Source organism: Rhineura floridana, chromosome 3 (genome assembly GCF_030035675.1).
Source record: "Rhineura floridana isolate rRhiFlo1 chromosome 3, rRhiFlo1.hap2, whole genome shotgun sequence".
NCBI classification, from domain to species: Eukaryota; Metazoa; Chordata; class Lepidosauria; order Squamata; family Rhineuridae; genus Rhineura; species Rhineura floridana.
This window is the reverse complement of record NC_084482.1, coordinates 89547123-89566985: the sequence shown is the minus strand read 5'-3', so window position 1 is coordinate 89566985 and position 19863 is coordinate 89547123. Positions and strand designations below refer to the sequence as shown.

Genomic DNA, 19863 nt, shown 5'->3' with positions numbered 1-19863 from the left:
TCACTATAGCTGTGCAATTTCCCTGCTTTTTAAAGTTTGATAGAAATATCTCTTGGCTATAGGTATGTTCTTAAACTGCAAGGTTTTTTGCCTATTAGTGAATTTCTCTGCTTTTTAATCCGGGAAGTAAGAAATGGGATCCTGTGCAAATTTACTGAGAGTGGATCGATCATTTGCATGCTTATTGAGTTCAGTGGGATTTACTCCCCTGCAATCATGCTTAGGATAGATGAAACTGACCACAGGGGATGGGGAGGGGAGGAGGAGGGAGGGGAGGAAATGCAGAGGGGAGGACTGGGATGGGAGCAGGCAGGAGGGGGAGGGGGAGAAGGCCAGGTTTGATCATTTGCATGTTTATTGAATTCAGTGTGATTTACTCCCATGCAGTCATGGTTAGGATAGGTAAAAGTGACCAGGAGGGAGGGAGGGCTGGAGTGGGCAGGGGAGGAGAAAGAAGGGAGAGGAGAGGGGAAGGAGGGGAAAATCAGGTCTGATCATTTGCATACTTACTGAGTTCAATGTTATTTATTTTTGTGCAATCATGTTTGAAAAAGGAAATGGACTGCCTTCAAGTCAATCTTGACTTATGTTGACCCTATGAATAGGGTTTTCATGGTAAACGGTATTCAGAGGTAGTTTTACCATTGCCTTCCTCTGAGGCTGAGAGGCAGTGACTGGTGCAAGGTCACCCAGTGTGCTTTATGGCTGTGTGGGAATTCGAACCCTGGTCTCCCAGGTCGTAGTCCAACACTGACCTGGGGGAGGGGCAGGGAGGGGAGGGGAGGAGATGAAATTGGGTGGGTGGGCACTGGGCAGAAGGGAAGCCCCTTTCCTTTTCAAAAGGAAAACATTGTGAACAGTATCATTGCTTTTCAGAGTTTCCCCCACCTTTTTATTCTATAGCAGGCGCATGTAGCCTCCCACCCAAATTTAAACCAAAGCTGACCCTGGCCACATCCACACCAGGCCTTTATTTCACTTTGGACAGTCATGGCTTCTCTCAAAGAATCCTGGGAAGTGTAGTTAGTGAAGGGTGCTGAGTTGCTAGGAGACACCCAGTTCCCCTCACAGACTTCAATCAGAGTAGCTGACTGTTAAACCAGTCTGGCCACTGAAGCTCTCTCAGTGGAACATGAGTCTCGTCTCAGCACCCTTCACAAACTACACTTCCCAGAATTCTTTGAGGGAAGCCATGACTGTCTCAAGTGAAATCAAGTCTGGGGTGGGTGTGGCCCCTTGATTAGCCAAGCCCAGCAGCTGTGAAGCTTTTAGAACTCTGACAATTGGTTCTTACTGAGCATGCCCGCCCTTATCATTGGCTTCCAGCCAGAATTTATTAAATTAATTAAAAATCAGCCAGGCATTTTTTAAACTTTTAAACTGCAGCAGATGAAGGTCAGAGTATGGGGCAAGGTCAGTATTAGGATTACAGGCACTTTGTGAACATGGCTGATTTTTAATTAATTTCAACAGATTATGAGAACTCAGAGAAAGTTCCAAAAGGGCTCTGGAGTTTTTTCTCTCTTTTTACACTTTGAACTGTCTATTCTCTCTGACTGTTTTGTGCATCACCATGAAAATTGAGTATTCACCTTTACAAAATCCATAAATTGTGGAAAGCCTTGGGAACCTTTAGATTGCTATCTGCCTCATTAGTGTAGGAAATAAAACTCCATCATTCTGTGACAAATGTGTCCTTTTGTTTTCTGCCTTTTGCAATCTTTATCTTTTGTGTAAGATTTTCTATTAATGCTAACTGCCAAATTCTGTCATACCCCAAGAGGATGAAGGTGCCTTCCAGGTCCTTCCAAAATCGAGCAATAAGAGATCGGGCTGCAACTAACATAAAACTAATCCACTAATAGGCAAAAACCCTTGCAGTTTAAGAATGTACCTATAGCCAACAGATATTTCTATCAAACTTTAAAAAGCAGGGGAAATGGACAACTATAGGGAATGCACCAGGAGAGCAGGAGACCTGACCTCCTCTCTGAGATATTGTACTGCCCTACAAATTTATAAAAATGCAAACACAACTTGGGTTGGTCTTTCACAGTCCAATCCACTTCCTGTGTAGCTTGGAAGAATTTGGTGACATGTGCCTCTGAGCATATGGTGAGTAGTGGCAACACCTGCCATCTCCAAAGATGGAGAATTACATTCTTGTATATTTGTTGGTGTTTTTCTTACTTTGCTTCTTTCCTGTGTTACTACTGTTTCTACAGAAAATCTAACCTAGAAAATTGTATTTCTCCCATTATTCATCCTAGAAATCTATTCAAATTTATTTTTATTAATTTCAAAGCCTTTTTATTGATCAATGTCATATGATGGTGAAGACAGCCTTTTGTGTTTCAAACTGGAGGTTATGTTCTATTTCTATTTTGAATGCATTAACAGTTGAATCTGAAACTGCAATTTGATGTAAAATTAGACTGATTACAGTATGTTGCTACCTAAGCAACGAATCTAGCTGTTGGAAAAAACAAACTGGGCCCGCCCAAGATGCATGTTTTTAGCCTGCTATGCTTAAACCACCCCACTTAAGGAAAGGTGGGCATGGTCAATTAAAAACATAGAGCACACCTAGAATTTTGCTGGAATGTATTTCACCTCCCACTGTTTTATCTTGTGCAAACTGAGACACTCCTCATGTTCATTAGAAACTATTCTGCAGAATAGTCAGTGTCATTATTCCACAATGGTTTTTGGAGCTTTTTTTTAATGTTGCAAAGTGTTGCTATACTTCACATATTCACAGAAACAGAAGCAAAAGAAAATGATTTACTATAGGAAACGTCACTAAAGTAAATTGCAAAGTAAATTAAACATATTTAAAGTGACTATCTGAACTATATCAACTTTCTCAATATTGTTGCTTCCTCCTTGCTAAATCAGCACAGCACATGTCTTGTTTGTGTTATTTGGGCTGATTGCAGGTGTTGCCACCACTCACCACTTTTTAACTTTTAAACTGCAGAAGATTAAGGTCAGAGTATGGAGCAAGGTCAGTAATAGGATTACAGGTACTCTGTGAACATGGCTGATGTTTAATTAATTTCAACCAATTATGAGAACTCTGACAGAAAAAAGTTCAAAAGAAGTCTGGTTCTCTCTCTTTTTACACTTTGAATTCTCAATTTTTTCTGACTGTTTTGTGTATCACCATAAAAATTTAGAGGGTTGTTAAGCAAGTGTTTCTGAGTGCAGGACTTTAAGTTTTGTAAGGTTTTGTTTTGAAATGAGCTTATGGGAAGCCTCAGAATGGCATGGGGGGATATTTTCAATTTAACATTGCGGAATGCAAAAAATCCACACTGGCTATAGTATACAGCCACTCTTGTGGCTGTATAATTAACTGCTTATCCTTTAGTGCCAAATTTTCATTCAGAAACAAATTCAGTAGAGCCACTTTGGGAATTCTTTGTATTTTTAAAATTTGTAATCTTTTCCATTTCTGAAAACAGTGAGTCCCAGAGTTTTATAACTTCAGTTTCACCACATATGGGTGAAAGAGCCTTTCTCTGCAGAACCCTTCCAGCAGAGAGGGGAGGCACTTTTAAGTGATGTAGGATAACGTTACAGTGGTTAAATTCCAATTTTGAACCACCTTTAAGATCAGCTCCTTTAGGATGAGTAAATTATGTTAAACAACATAGATAGGGTCACCAAATTGTAACCTGGCAATTCACTCTTATTTTAAGACTAACAGTTGAGCAGAGATGTTGCAACAGCCTGCCTGCTTGGCCCAGTTGTATGTCTCTCCGCCTGTTCCTGATCCTGTCACCACCACCACCTGCTTTCTTTGTGGTGCACTTAGAATTCAGCTTGCCTCTGTGGGCAGCAGAGTATGCCAAATCAAAGGACTGGAAAAGGAACGGGGTGGGGAGGGCTAGGAGAAGCTGCAACATGACTGTTGAATTGGTATTTTAAATTAATCTTCTACAGTTTGCCTTCTGGCAACCCAGTGCATAGTCTACATCTTCATGATCCTGGTGGACTTACCCAGCAGGACCGGCTCCAGGTTTCTAGGGGCCATGGGCAAAGGCTATCAAGGGGCCCCTTACCCTCTTGCTTTCCTCCTCAAACTACACTCCTCCTCCCTCTTGGCCTCACCCTTTTAAAGTAAAACAAAGCTGAACAGAAAGACTGGGTGACAGAGGAATCAGAGAGAGAGACCGGAATGCCAAACCTCTGCCTGCAAGTGCATTGGGGGCATTCCTGCCATGGATCCAGAGCCCCACTCCTGCCACCAAGTCCCTGCTGCTTGCCCTGCAGTACAGCACACCATGCAAGGAAGCCTCCTCTTCCTCCTTTGCTCCTTCATGATCCACCCTGGTTCAGAGCTGCTGCCACTGCTCTGACCTTTTGCTGGAGGGCATTTAAGGGGTTAATACCACAGGGATTAGGAGGCAACTAGCCTAGACAATCTCCTCAACACCAGCACTGAGTGAGACAGTGGCCAAGTTGAGGAGCCCCTCTGGGTTTAGCTTTTCATCTCTATGGTATTAATCCTCTATGGTATTTTCCCTCCACCCTTGCAAATTGGATAAAAAGAGCAGGGGAAAACACTTCTTGTCTGTTGGCATAGGATAGGGTGGGCAACAAACAGCAGGTCCCATTCCACCGAGGCCAGTGAGGGGCCCCTCTGCACTCCTGGGCCCTCAGCCATTGCCCTACCTGGGCCACTGTTTGAGCCAGGCCTATTACCCAGCTCCCTAAATGGGTTCTTCAGGAAGTGGGCGTAGTCTGATCTCAGTTTGGCTCTGCTAGTGTTCATCCTAAATGTTTGGGCACATTCCTAACTGGGAAGGCTTGAATTTTTCTCAGATCTCACCCCCAAATGAAATCCCACCAAGAGAAATGCAGCTCTCCCTTCAAAAACAGTCTGAGGACTAGCAAAGAATTTCATTTTTCCAAAGGCCACTTATAGAACAAAATAGCTCCAGCTCTGTCTCACTGATAATGAAATATGTCTTCATAATAACATTTCAAGGCAATAGATTTTGGAATAATTCTCATTCCTCATTACAGTTTTCGTTTCTAGAGTCAAGTTTTACAGTGCTTTCGTAAATTAAGAATCAGTTCACACTGAAGACAATACAACAAATGAGACACAATTGATTGTAAACCTCAGAAAGCAGACGCTGTGTAGCACAACTGATAGCATGATCAATAGGTATTTATAATAATCAATGGATCAAAAGGGTTTTTATATAACTGAGCTAGATGAGCAAACACTACTTCTCAGTAATTTTTTTTTTAGTGCTTGTGAGATATTCTAAAAGAGTATAAGGCTGAAATGCTGAAACCATTTGTCTGCAGCAGTCCCATTTAAAATCTCACATCTCTATAACAGATTCTCAAAATGGGTGGCTGTTGTGGGGAGTGCAAAAAATCCCCATTTCTCTTCCCAGTATGGAGCATTGCTACTTTCACCTTGCAAGCCTCCAGAGAGTAGCTGCACAATGGCCATATATATCTTCTGCACACCATAATATTCATGCCAATGGCATGTATCCAGAGTAGAGATGGGGGAGGAATCCATTTGGTCTGCTGTTCACAGTGGATTGACCTCATCTGAAGCTCCCAAACTGGTTTGCGAATTGGAATGCAACTGCTAGTCAAATTACGCACTTTCCCAAATTTTGTGGTGCATTTTTGGTGAGCATAAAGTGTGCACAGCAATAATATTTTATGCCAATGATATGTACAAAATGTACCTTTTACTGGTGAATACATTGAAAATTGTGTATTTTACATTAAAATGGCATATTTTACATTAAAAAGTGCACACAAAATGCATAGAAAGGGATATAAGGGGGTGGAACAATATCACACAGTGGACCAATAGTGACTGAGTGCCAGTGAGACCAAAAACAGGACAGAATGAGCTGCCCGGCCCTATGCAGAGCAGATTGGGGCACAAGCCCCAAAGTTCAACAATGTGATAATTCTAGGAGGGGAAGTAAAGCAATGGATGTACACAGTTGTTCACTATCAGCAACCTAGAATAATGCAACATTCCATTAGTTTTTATGGTTTGGTTTTGAGAGTGGCTGGATTACATCTGTAGTACTGGAATTGCAACTGGTTCCTAATAGAATTACTGACAATCAACTGCGGTAAATGTTGAGGACTGCAGCAGCTGTGTGCTCTGTGCAGAGATAGCATCTTACCAGGTAACCAGAAAAGTTAGAACTGATTCACATCATGCTGGAATCAAGCAAAGGATCTGCATGATCACTGAGCTATGACTGAGCCCGTGTTGCTGACAACTCTTTCTTGGAAGTCTTTGCAGTAGTAACATGTAGATTTAGACTTAGTGCCTTGGCATGCAGTTCAGGATTGCATATGTTGGCCCTTTGGTTTGCAAAAGGGTTGTATGTCCAGCATAGAAACCCTGTATAAATTTGCATCTGTGGCATAGAACAATGAACTTCTTTTAAAGCTCATCCAAACGGAACGGGATAATCCACGTTTTCCATATCCGGTTCGTCATCTGACAGTCCTCACTTTGCCTGTTTGTTCGCTCTTTCCCAATAAAACCCCGCTTTTTTTGCACCCGCACATGCAGTGAGAGGACCCGTACTTCTTCTCGCTTTTTCCCAGCTCCACCCATAACACTCCCCCCTATCAGCCAATTGGTCCACAAAAATATGACGTATGCTCCTCTCCCCCTTTGCAACAAAGCACAACAAGGTGCATGAGCTTGAACGTACGAGCGCAAAAGCTTGAATTTCCTGATGGTTTGGTAGTAGTGGCTGTAATGGAGTTCCTTGTCGCTCACCACTCTGGAGCAGCGCCGGCCGTGGGGGTGTCTCCAGGTGCCCCTGACCATCCAGGGGGATTGTGGGCAGTGCAAGGGGTCAGCGCTTGAAATCGCCAGGCGAATCCCCCCATAACCCTTGGGCTCATTCACTGCAGGGTTCAGCCCCAGACCGTTATGTGGCTCGGCGGCAGGAATGCTGCCCCTGAGGGAAGCAAACAGCCCTCCCAAGGGTGGCCGCTCTTGGCTTGGGCAGGGAATGCGGGCAAACAGCCCCACGTGCTGCTGTGTCAATCTGCACTGAAGCGACCAGCACAGGCTTTGTGGTGTTCCCACTGATAAAAGAAAAATGCAAACCACTTATATGCCTATAATTCCTGTATTTTTGTTTGTTTGTATTTGCGATATTTCGCAAAACCGACTGTATGCTTTTCTACCTTTATGCATATTAACGTTTCTGGAGATACACTTGATTGCAATTCCACTTATTTCTCCAGAACAGCAAGTAACGATGTGTCATGTCTAGGAAGGTAGACCACCAGTCTCTATGGTTGCGGGTGGCTGAGACGCTCTAGCAAACTACTTATATGCCAATCATTCCTGTGGGTTTTTTGCTTGTATTTGCATATTTGGCAAAAGGGACTGTATGCCTTTCATCTCAGCTGGGCTGCAGAGAACCTGCAGGCTGTGGTTGAAATTGACAAGACTCAAAGAGAGTAGCCTTGCAGGCAGGAAAGCGAAATTGACTAAGGGTGCCTGAGTGTCTGTAATCCAAGAGGAAAGCTTCTATTTCTCTTCTCCCTCCCTCTCCCTCGACTCTGGATGCCTGGAAGCAAAGACCAATACGTTCAAGAAGGGCATTTGATGGGGTGGGGGTTGAGGGGTGGGAGGTGGAGGTTAGGCAAAGATAAATATTTTCTCCCTTGAAAAACTTTACAAACAACTACAATTGCAGATCTCACCCTGAGCAGCTGCCCAGTTTGCAGGCTGGCTAAAAATTAACTGCTGTTGCTGCTTCTGCGCAAATGCGCTTTTTTGGATCTGCGCAGTAGAAGTTGCAGGGGGGGCCCCTGTGAGGCGTCCTTCCCTGGCTCTCCCTGTCAGGTTCCTACCTGCTCGTGGTTACTGCCTGTCTCTAGGCACCACCAGGGACTCCACCAGTCTGGACCACTCTCTCTTATGTTTTCTCTCCCCCCTCTAGCACAGATCTCAACAGATCCCCCTGCTAGGCAACCACCAGTAACGTCCCAATACTAGTATTCCCAGAGACTCTGAATACTGGTATTGTTATTCTCTTCACCGCTGCCACCATTTGTTACAGTTCCCCTTCAGCCTTGGTCATTACCTTACCCTCCCTTCTGGTCTGTGAAACCCCAGCCAAGGATCAGGCCTTTGGTAAATCAAATTAAGTATTTATTACAGATAACAAAGCTAACAAGATTAACAAGATTTCTTCTTAAGGCACATAAGCATATGGTTTTACTCAATACTAATCCGAACTCCACCTCCCTCCTTCTTCACGCTCTCCTGGCAAAAAACTCTCTCAAACCCCACCAAGCAATCCACTCTTTCTCTTCTTCCCCCAGATTCCACAATTCACCACCTCACATTCCCCCAGATTTACCTGTCATCCTTTCATTTATACTGTCAGCCATTTTAAACATTCAGCCAATCATCAAGCATTCTATTGCCCATTCACTCCCCCTCCTCTTTCACTACTTACCATGTATACTCTAAACAACCAGCACTTACCATATATACACTAATATATAGGAACATCACAGCCCCCAACACCACACCATTGCTCTGATAGGTTCCTTTTTCCCGGGCTTTCCCCGGACACTCGCGCACATGCACAACATTGGCTGAGAATGAGGGAAGGGATATAGGGAACCGCCCAAGAACCGCCCATCAAACGCCCACAGCTGTAAAGTCTGAGGTATTGCATCCAAGCGCCTGAAGGTACAGCGGATGATTCCCGGTTTAAAAAAGCAAATCGCATGATTTGTGGTATTACAGGAGTAGATTTAACCACGTGAAAATGCGCAAAAGCACGCAGTGTCATATGGATGACCGAAAAATAATGAAAACACAAAGCGATCATGTCACACATTTTACAGTCGTCTGGATGAGCCCTTAGATTGCCACCAGAAGAATAACATGTGATCTGTTCCTTTTGGACCCCTTCTTCCTTTTGAGTCTGCAGCTGACGTGTTTAGCAGGCTCTAGGTAACAGCTGTGGTCAGATCTCACTTGCAACACTAGGCGATGACAAACTGTACAGCACCACGCTGTGGCGATGAAGAACTGGGGAAGAGGGTGTGCAACTCTGCTACATTTAAAAGTAGAAGAGCTGCGTAATTAAGGCTAGGAACTTAGCTCATGAGCTGGTGCGTAACAGCCTCAAACCTGAGAGCAATAATGGGTATCACAGGAAGTGACACCGTTTCTCAGCACGGCTAAGTTTGTTTTGGCTTGGAGAGGCAAAACTGAAGAAAAGATAACATACATCAACTGAGAGAAAACTGGCTTTTGTATCCACCAACTTCATAAACATCCAGCCTTGTGAACATCCTTGTATTTGTTATCACATGCTAGAGTTGCCTCTGGAATCCTCAGGGAATGTCCCCTGATCCAAAAAAGGGGATGTTTCATATATGCACACTATTTTTTGCATGCAGATCATCCACCACAAGTATATGAAGCTTCTACAGGGATACAAAATTGTCCAAATCTCGTAGCAGAGACTCTGCTTTAGAGATCTGTACAAACAACAGCAGGCTGCAAATGGCTGGTGTTCTCAGGGAGTTTCCAGCCCGACCTTATATTCTGGTGAGGAACGGGAATGCAGTCCAGGCATTACTACCTGTCATTATTTAATATTTGATGTGGGGGGGATCTATTTGGCAGGGGTGAGGTGTGTGGATCAAGATGATAGAATAATTTTCATATATTTCTTAATTCCTCTAAGAGTAGTGCAGAATTTTACTATAGCGAACACAAATCCTATGTGCTTGTGTGAGTGCATACATGTGTGTTAAGGATGTGTCTGTGACTGTGTGTGTGTTAAGGGTGTGTCTGTATGTTACAGGCTGTGTCTGTTGGGCTTGTATGTTACAGGCTGTGTCTCTTGGGCTGAAAAGGGTTTCCCACTCTTTTCCTACATGGTGGCCTAATTATAACAATAAAGCTCTGGTGTTACTAGAACCTTCAGCACTAGGAAGGAGATGATTCTGGAACTTGCACCTGACCTGACAGACCGCAATCTATGCAGCTGCCTTTACATCTCTCTCTCTCTCCCTCTCTCCCTCTCCCTCTCTCCCTCTCCCTCTCCCTCTCCTCTCTCTCTCTCTCTCTCTCTCTCTCTCTCTCTCATATGTAAACTTGTAATGAAGGACCGAACTGCTAGAAGAAAGCCTGAAGATAGAAAGGTGCGGATTGCTGACTTTCCAAATATCCTGAACTTTCTCGACAGCATTTTAAATCTTCTTTTATTACTGGCTCTTGCAATCTCTTGCTGAAGATTAAGGCTCCACAGACTGATCTTATGTGGGTACATTTTGTTTCCAGTGCTTATGGCTCACCCGGTGTGATTGCACAGTGCACTTTTAGTCAGATTACTTGGGCTGGTTGGTTCAGTTCATGTGTATTCTATCTGTTAAAGCTAAGACTGTGACTTATTTTCTAAAAAAAGAAATGGGAGGCGTGATGGTTGCATGATGGGCCCAAGATATTTTGCTGTCTGAGGTGATGGACAAAATGGTGTCCACCTATTCTGCTCACAGAAGCTAGCAATCTTTCTTCAACACGGACCACAAGGCTGCATCCACCACCACATCTGAGGGCAGGGGGCTAGCTGAAGGGCCACAAGACAGGCAATGTGCCACACACATTTTTCTCCTTCAACACCTTATCACTGTTCCCCAGTATCTGACACGAGGTGGTCACCTCACTCTGACTAATGGTAGGGCTGGCCCTGGATGGTTGATCCCTTGAAGTCTTTTTTCCCTATCCCTTTTCCTTTCTTATCACAGCTGCCCCTCTTTGGCAGAAAGATATTCTGAAATGCTTGCCTCTCATTTCTCCTTTCCTTCACCCTGTTCTGCAGAAGAAGCTCTATTGTGGTGGGCATTAAGCAGTGGATTTCAAGAGATCTAAATTTACAAACAAAAAGCTCCCTGTCCTTGATAAGCAGATAGACATGAGGCAAATTCTTCCAGAAACTGATTAAATGGTGAACCTGCAATGTGTTTAGATCTTTGGAGAGCACATGATGCCAGGAAGTTAGAGCTTTGCCATTCAGTGCTAGGTGATTGTAGTCTGAGTAATGCTGTAACGTCTTTATGGAGCCAAGGAGAAGTTTCTCCTATCTCAGAAGAGAGAAAGAACTCCCATTTGCTGCATACCCAAGGGCCAAACTCCATGTGAAGTAGGAGATTCATGATTGGATCTCCCAACATCTCTTTCTTTTTCCTAAACATAGCCTTCAGGTGAGGGCAGAGATAGTTTAGACTGAAGCTATGGATCTAGAGTTAACCCTTTCCCTTGTGCTGATTCTTTGATCCAATTTGACACATACTGTACATTCCCAGATTATTAGACACAGAAGTAAAAACATGCAGGCACAATACAAGTGCCTGGATGTTTTTCCCCTCTGTAGCAAAAAGCAGCTGGATGTGGTGGTGCTAGTGGTGCTGTCTGTATCAGGAAATTGGCATGGGGAAAAGGATGATCCCACACACCATATCAGAAGTGTGTGTGATACTCCTTGATTATTTTCCTTAGCATTATAGCAGGGATGGGAAATCTGTGGCCTTCCAGATGTAGTTGGACTACAACTTCCACCAGTCCCAGGCTAGCATGGCCAGTGGAGCAGGGATGATGGGAGTTGTAGTCCAGCAAGATTTGGAGGGCCACAGGTTCCCCACCCATGCTTTGTGGATGTCATAGATAAAGTGTCACACTAAGCTGCTTTTATTTCGAAAAGATTTTAGGATGCTGTTTATGAGCTTGAATTCTTCAGCCGTCATTAGTTGAAAATAGGAATAGTCACTGATAGTCTGACCTTCTATGGCAGTGACCATGTTATTATACATAATAATCTCAGTCTTCATCCAATTACAACCTGCATGAGGCACTTATGTTTGAAGCAGTATCTGCCCTCTCCGGATGGGCCGTTGCTCAGTGGCAGAACATCTGCTTTGCCTGCAGAAGGTCCCAGGTTTAATGCCTCACATCTCCAGGCAGGGCTGGGAGAAACTGCTGCCTGAATCCCTGGAGAGGTGCTGCCAGCCAGTGTAGACATCACTGCGCTTGATGGACCAGAACAGTGGTCTGACTCAGTATAAGGCAGCTTCCTGTGCTCCTATGTTCCATGATTTCTTGCCCACTTTGCTCATGTATGTATGTTTTCAACTATCTGGTGCATTCTCAGAATCATCTTCAGATTCCAGACTGAATAGTCTTTGCCATTTCTGCCACTGAATCTCTTCAATACTTTCTTTCCTTACACTCCAAGGCTGTGACATGCCTCAAAGATAAGTTAATCTTCCGAGAGCCACCACTGCTGGGAGCAGAGTCAGCTGGGCCTTCTCTTGACTTCATTCCGGGAATGTTCATAAACAGGAGCCTTGTTCATAATTGACTCTCCTCCAGATAGGCCTTTTCGAGCTTGTCAGCCTCAGGCTTCATTTCACATTCATTCATGTGATAAACACTGAAGTTTGCATTTTTTTTGAAGAATTTTACCGAATGGTTTTACCTGGCAGTTGTTGGTCAAAACAGTGATCTCATAGAGACAAACTTGGCAATGGTTGTGCCTTGTTTTGCCAATGTGTTGTGTGCATGGGCACCTATGCAACTGAGTTACAAGTAAGCATTATCCCCATCACTCCTTAGTATGACCCAGTTTGACCTGGGTGGGTTTGCTCTTTCCAGAAATGAAAGGGAGCCCAGACTATTATTAATTCTGGTAAATTAATGGTCTTTTTTCTTCCCTGAAGTCTCTTAGCACTTTTTTCTTAGAACAGCCAATCCTTTGCTGGTTTTATGGGGGTGTTCCCGCTGTTGTTAATAGCAGCAAACCATGAAAATGAAGATCTTGCATTGGCCAGTCCTCTGCCCTAGCTTTGCAAAGCCACAAAGCTGGAAGAGCAGAATGAGAGGCCCGTTTTCTGTGGCTAGCAAATGCAGCTTGTGGGTGTGGACAGGAGAAATAAAAGGCAGAAGGAAGTAGCTAGGTTTAGAAATCAGAAAAGCAAAAGCTGTCACAAAGGTGCTCCCCCCCTCTTTTTAAAATAAATTTAGTAACCCGTTCTCAGGCAAAGGAGGTGCCTGGAGAGAAGAGGGTTGTTTTCTTCTTTATTTAGGAATGGACAAATCTGTCAGTTTTGGTATCTCTCAGTTTCTCATTTTCCCAGTATTAAGTTCTGTTCACCACATTTCTACATTAGTTTGCGTATTTTTTTTTATAAAAGTCCTCATGGAAATTCATCAGTATTCTAGTGCATATTTCTCTTAATATACACCTTTCTGTATGTAACTTTACCTAATATACGTATTTTTGCAAGCAATCTACTCTAATCTCGAGGTCTGTGCACAGGTGTTCTGTTATTTATATACAACACAAAGGGAAACCACATAATCTGTGAAATTGCCTTACAATGCTACCATGCTAGGTGGTTGTGGTGGGTCAAATGCACTGATAGTGCTATTTGCCACGGTTTGTAGATCTAGCCCTTTACGGAGTAGCTTGCTCTCGATTTCCAGTGTCTGGCTACCTCCATGTGGGCTGCTGCCAGCATCAAACCTTTCCCCGCTGTATTACATTCCCAAAATAGGCTCAACACCTTGGACACCTCCTTGAAAGTTCAGACTACAACACAGAGCAGATTCCACTGCCCCACTGACATGGAGCCACCAGCCACCAATGCATTTATACCCTGTCTTTCCTTCAAGCAGCTCAAGGTGGCATACATGCCCCCCCCTGTGTTTTATTCTAACAACAAATCTGTCAAATAGTTTAGGCTGAGAGAGAGTGACTGGCCCAAAGTCACCCAGTCAACTTCATGGCTGAGTTGCAATTTGAACCCAGATCTTCTCAGTCCTAATTCAGCCATGACACCATGTTGGCAGAAGGAAACACTTTTCTTATAGAGAGACCCATTGGCCACATGCAGGTGTATCATTAAACTGTGCTTTAGTCATGCTCATGTAGTCCTCCTTTTTCTTCCTCTGGCATAGCCACAAAGAAGATTTCAGAAGCACCCACATAATTATTGAGTCATCTATCTGAACTTGCAACCCTTGCAATTACTTCAGTTTGCCTAATGGAAGCCCTACCCTTGCCAGCAGCGGACATCCAGTGCTACTGACAGGAGCAGGAACACTGGTCCCGCACTGTTAGACTTTCTGACATTGCCATTTTAATTTTCCCCAGAATGCAATGCTCTATGTATGCACAGCACTGCATTCTGGGAGAGCGGCAAGTCCAGCCACATAGTAGTGGCACTTCGGTCAGCCCTGTTTGATGCCCTGTGCTACTGGGGCACCCCTGCCACCCACTACCTGATAATCCTGCAGGGGGAGCTGACCCTTTGGGAAGGTCCCATTGACAGTGGCCTAGGAGGTGGGGCACTTTGTCCAAGGCCCCTTTGAAACCTGGAGCTGTCTCTGTTCATTCTCCAAAAGAAAGTCATATCAAAATTTATCTATATCCCTCTTTGGTTGAGCAGAGCTGCAAATAATGGAAGTCCTGTTTGGGCCAATTTGAGCATTAAGCAAATACTTTTGTAAAAAAAACCTTTAAGTTTTTCAAGTGTTTGATTGGGACAATTAATTCTTTTCTACTTATTTTCGAGGCAGCAATAGTGAGATTCTGTACTGGAATTGGAGGAGAGTATTCTAGTAACTGGATGTGAATGTTTTCTTTCAGAATTACAGCTGCTGAAGCACCATGTGGTTTTCTCATCACATAGAACGAAGTACATATCCTGTTTCTAGGTTTTCCCCCTCTTCAAATGTTGAGGCTCTTATTTTTCTTATGAATATGTCTGCTTCACTATTTGCTTTGGGCTAGAGAAATTTTATTTTCCTGTGAGCAAATCCTGCATAAATCTAAAACTGTACAAATTATTTTTTCCTGCCTCTCTGGAAGGACTGTGAGAACTTGAAATTTCAAGGGCCCCTGACACGAGTGCTTGTGTTTACTTATGAATACAGTAAGGTGGCCAAGGAGTTCTTCCCCTTAAAACAGGTTTTGAATGCTCCATTTGGACTTGCAATGGCATGGGACTCTTCTTTTTTTAAAAAATACATTATTTCTTTTCTTCTAAGCTTAGGCTTGTCATTTGATTGCTCATTTCCCCTGGCACAAAAGCAACTTGCCCCATGGCATATTGTGACTCCGAGCTAAAGACCTGTGTGTCCTCCTGCACATGCAAACACATGCATACTCACATGTGGATGTGGACACACAGTAACAATAAGCAAGGCACCCCATTGCATGCCCCTCTTAGCAAACCACCCAAGGTTGGAAAGATGACTGACACCCAGGCTGGGCCCCAAGATCGCTGGTGACTGCCCATTTCTCTGCTCACAAGGTAATACTGTGGCTTTAGATCCAAAGGAGGAGTGGCTGGAAGAATAAAAAGAGAAGCCTGTTTGTTTTTGCTATGGCTATAGCTCCGCCTTGATTCCACCTAGCCATCGTCTGCACTCTCTGCTCCACCTCTAGGCTTAAGTAACCCTTGGAGGCCCTAAAGCACCAACTACCTACTGCCTTGGTTTCTGATGTGCTCATGCCAGCTGCCGTGGCTATCACTGCTGCCTCAAAGGAAAAGACATGGGCTGCAAAATCTTTCAGAGTCAGCTCTGATCCCAGCCACCACCCTTCCTAAATACCTATATAAATTGGAACCATATCAGATATAGCCCATCCCCATGGATGAACAGTGGGCAGCTAGTGTTAGATGGATAGATACTTTCACAAGGCTGCCAGCAGGGTCACCTCCACCTCCCTTTCCTCATTTCTTCAATACCACAATCTATGAGCCTTCACTGTCTCTGTTACCTGTATGATCTGAGGCTTGATCCCTCCATCAGGGTGTTTTAAGAGCACAGTTTGTTGCTAAGTGCCTTAGCCATGTCCATTATTTCCTCTGTTGTCTCTGTAGTGTGCTGATTTGCTTGACTAAACTGAGGGTCAAACTATGTGTGATGGTCAACAGAATGAATGTTTCCCCCAATTTCCCCCTTTTTACCCAAAGCAGCTAGAGAAAGCTGCAATCTAGACTGGAAGATTATGGGGGGGGGATATGACCACTGGGTGCTAAAGAGTTCAGAAGGCAGCCCCCTTCTCCCTATGTGTTCTTTTATTGTAGAATGCAACTTTCTGTCTCTGCTTTGGATTTATTTATTATTTATAAACACCAAGAAAAGATCACAGGAGTGAATGTCCCGTGTACTTTGCTATTACACATTTCAAAGCTGTTGCTTCTTTTAGGATAAACTCATTTGTGAGGCATTTTACAGCTTTTTGAAAACCATCTTCAACACTTGTAACTAGGGTTGCCAGGTCAGAAGGACCCCAAACCCTGAGATTTCAGGGATGGACCCAAGTGATGTCACAGGGGTGGGCCCAAGTGATATCATTAAGCATGATATATTAAGCATCAACCACAGTTGCTTGGGGCATACAATTCAAACAAAACATTTCTCTGATTGGAAATTAAGCCAGAAATCTTAGCTAAAAGATGGAGCCTGGGTAGGGAACATTTAATCTAGCCTACTTGCTTCTGGCAAGAAGGGTTTAAGTGCCCTCAGGCCAGGCCAGTCACCAGAAGGCCATTGTAGGAAGAAAGGAGCCTAGTGTTGTGGAGATGTTAGATAGGAGTGCTCAGGAGTAAAGATGGATGCCTCTGAAAGCTGCAATTCCAAACACACTTACTAAAGAATTAAGCCCCATAGAACTCAATAGGACTTACTTCTGAGTAGATATGGTTTGGATTGTGCTGTTGGTAAAGCTTGACTAGGGATACTCTGTAAAGATATCCCTATCCAAGTGGGGTTGGCAACCCCCTGCCTGGAATACCCTACCCCTACCTTTTAACATGGCTGCTCCAAACCTCTTTACAGATTTGACCCTTCAAAAGCGGTCTGAGAAATGGGTAAGAGTAAAACGTTTCTCTACCCTTTTCTGTTTACCCTGTGGGCCCAATTCCAGATAATAATTGACACAGAGAAAACACACATAGTTTGGTCTACCTTCACAGGAAGCAGCTTGGCAACAACAGTTTCAGCCACACTTCCCAGTATGTGAATTCTCTTTTACCACCATTGGGCAAGAAACAATTTGTCATGCAACCAACAAGGTGCACCAATGGTTTAAGAGGATTGAACTAAGTGCATGGAACCACTGTTGTTGCTTCTGTGCATGTAAGGGACTGAGGCTAAAGATAAATGAAATGCCAAGAGAAAAAGAAAAGCAAAAGACAGTGATGATTTCCTAAATGCAATACCATACCAACCACAACAAGATTCCTATGAGTAAGGCAGAAAATGCGCATCTCACAACCAGTCAGGATTCCTAACCAAAAACCAAAACTAAAAAAAATCCTGGCAGCCAGTCAGCTGAGATCACAGAAACCCCAATGCAGCAAAACCGGACTTGAGGCTGCAGTTAGTGCAGAATGCTGTGGCACGATTGCTGACATGAGTGCGACCCTATCAGCACATAATACCTCTGCTCTGAAATCTGTACTGATTGCAGATTTGCTGCCAGGCCAAACTGCGCAATGAGTGGGGAAAGGGGAAAGGCGTGAAAGCCAGCCAATCAGCGGCTTTGCACACAGCCCCCAGGCAGACTAAACGTTTGCACCTGGCACCAGAATTCTTGCTCCATCAGAGTTGGGCTGGGTGCAAAAAGCAATCCCCACATGCAACAGTGAAGCTGGGGGAGGGGACCAGGATCGCTGTTCCATGTTACAGGTTCCACATAGTACTTGTTCTGCTCTTGTAAGAAATCAATCCTTTAGTGTGGCAGCACCTACTCTTTGGAACTCTTTGCATTAGGCAGACACTTTCATTGTACTCTTTTCAGCACCTGCTAAAAACATTTTTGTTTAGGCAAGCCTATCCAGACATGTAGAAGCTATCATGTTTTTTTATCTGTTTTTGTCAGTTTTATTATTATTATTATTTTGAATGTTTTTAAATACCTGTCTTTAATTGTTTTTGCCAATAATTTTATTGTTTTAATTCCTTCTATAAACTGCTTTGAGATTTTTTACAATAAAGCAGTATATAAATGTTGTAAACAAAATAAATAAATTTCAGAGACACTGTGGCCCTTGGATCTCTCCTCTTTTAAGGAACAAAGGAATCTGCCATCTACCAATTCAGGCCATTTGGTACCATCTAGCTCAGTATTGATGACATGGACTAGCATTGGCTCTCCAGGATTCCAGGCAATAGTCTTTTCCAGAAATTGAATCTTGGACATTTGCATGCAAAGCATATGCCCTACCACTGAACTACAACCCTTCACCTGTTTAAAAAAAGTATCTTAAAATTGTTCTTTTCAATTCACTAATGAATGCACATCATACCTAGGGCATATCCACACCATTTATTTAAAGTACATTCAACACACATTTGAAGCATATGAATCCCACCACAGAATCATGGAAATTGTAGTTTGTTAAGGGTGGTGGGAACTATAACTGTGAGGGGGAAACTATACTTCCCAGGATTCCTTAGGGGAAGTCGTGTGCTTTACATGCGAGTTCGATGTGCTTTAAAGGTATTGTATCAATCCACTTAATAAACTTTGCCTGCATGTAAATTGTTTAAATCAATTGTTTAAAGTGGAAATGAGCTATAAAGTTTACGGGGTGACCATGGACTACTTACCATCTCTCAGCCTAATCTGCCTCCCAGGATGAAAACAACAGAAGGGAACCATGACCACCCCAAGGAAGAAGGGCACACTTAAAATATAGAGGAAATAATGATATACAACCATAGAGTGAAATCAGATACATATCGAGACATAAGAAGAAGAAATATTTATATAAGTATGACTGTCAAGGTTGATTAATATTTACACAACCTGTAAATATATTTATAGTGCAATTCTGTGTTTGCAAGTCCCAATGTATTTAATGGGGCTTATTCACACGGAAGTGTGCAGAGAACTGCAACCTCAAGTGATAAGGAAGTTCACTCATGCAACCCAAAATTCAGAATCATGCCAATTTAAGCTGTTTTGCAACTATTTATACTTGTTTTTATGGTTATTGGGCTTTAAAGGAGTTTATTTCTTATTGTGAGCTGCCTTGGTTTCCAGTCAGCAACCCTATCTCACAGGGTTGTTGGAAAGACTCCATATATAGACACACACTGGAGATGTAAAAATACATACATCCCATATAATAGTTTATTGTCAAAACCAGTTAGTCATTGCAGAACATTAAAAAATAAAATAAAATCAGTATTAGTTTCCTACATAATAAAAGCAGTGATACCTAAGTAAGCCCTGCCTAAATGCTTTACAAATAGGATTGGAGGGGAAGAGAAAGATTTACAAAACAAACACAATTCTTTGCTATGTTCACTCAAAAGTCCCATTAATTTACAGCGCAATCCTAACCATGTCTACTGAAAAGTAAGTCCTATTGAATTCAATGGGGTTTACTCTGGGTATGTGGTATTAGCATTGCAACTTTATTCCCAGAAAAGCGAGTATAGGATTAAAGCGTCATATTGGGAAGGTTTTCAAAACACTGCCCTCTTGAACAGCCCAGGAAAATGTAAACTTGTTTGACTCCTGCACGCAAGTGAGAAAAGGACTGAAACCTATATACTTACTCAATTTATGAGACTTTCAGATAAGCAGGAAAAAACAGCTTTCTGGCCTTGCAATGGGGTCTTGCTACTGCCTTGTCAATCACAACTCTGACATCACTTATTGGCTACAAACCTGAAAGGCAGGGTTAGAGCAGACAGCCACAAGCTCATTTAACATAAGCTGCAGAGTGATGGCTGATGTTTTGTTGTCTATCTCTTGAACCAGACCACCTAGAAACTTAATTTTT

At 43.2% G+C, this 19863-nt stretch overlaps 1 protein-coding gene across 1 annotated transcript in view; it reads left to right on the top strand.

The window, feature by feature from the left end:
- The window catches only part of ADRB2 (adrenoceptor beta 2), a 93478-nt gene that overhangs the window by 22359 nt on the left and 51256 nt on the right, over nt 1-19863 (top strand). The gene's annotated exons all lie outside the window — the stretch shown is intronic.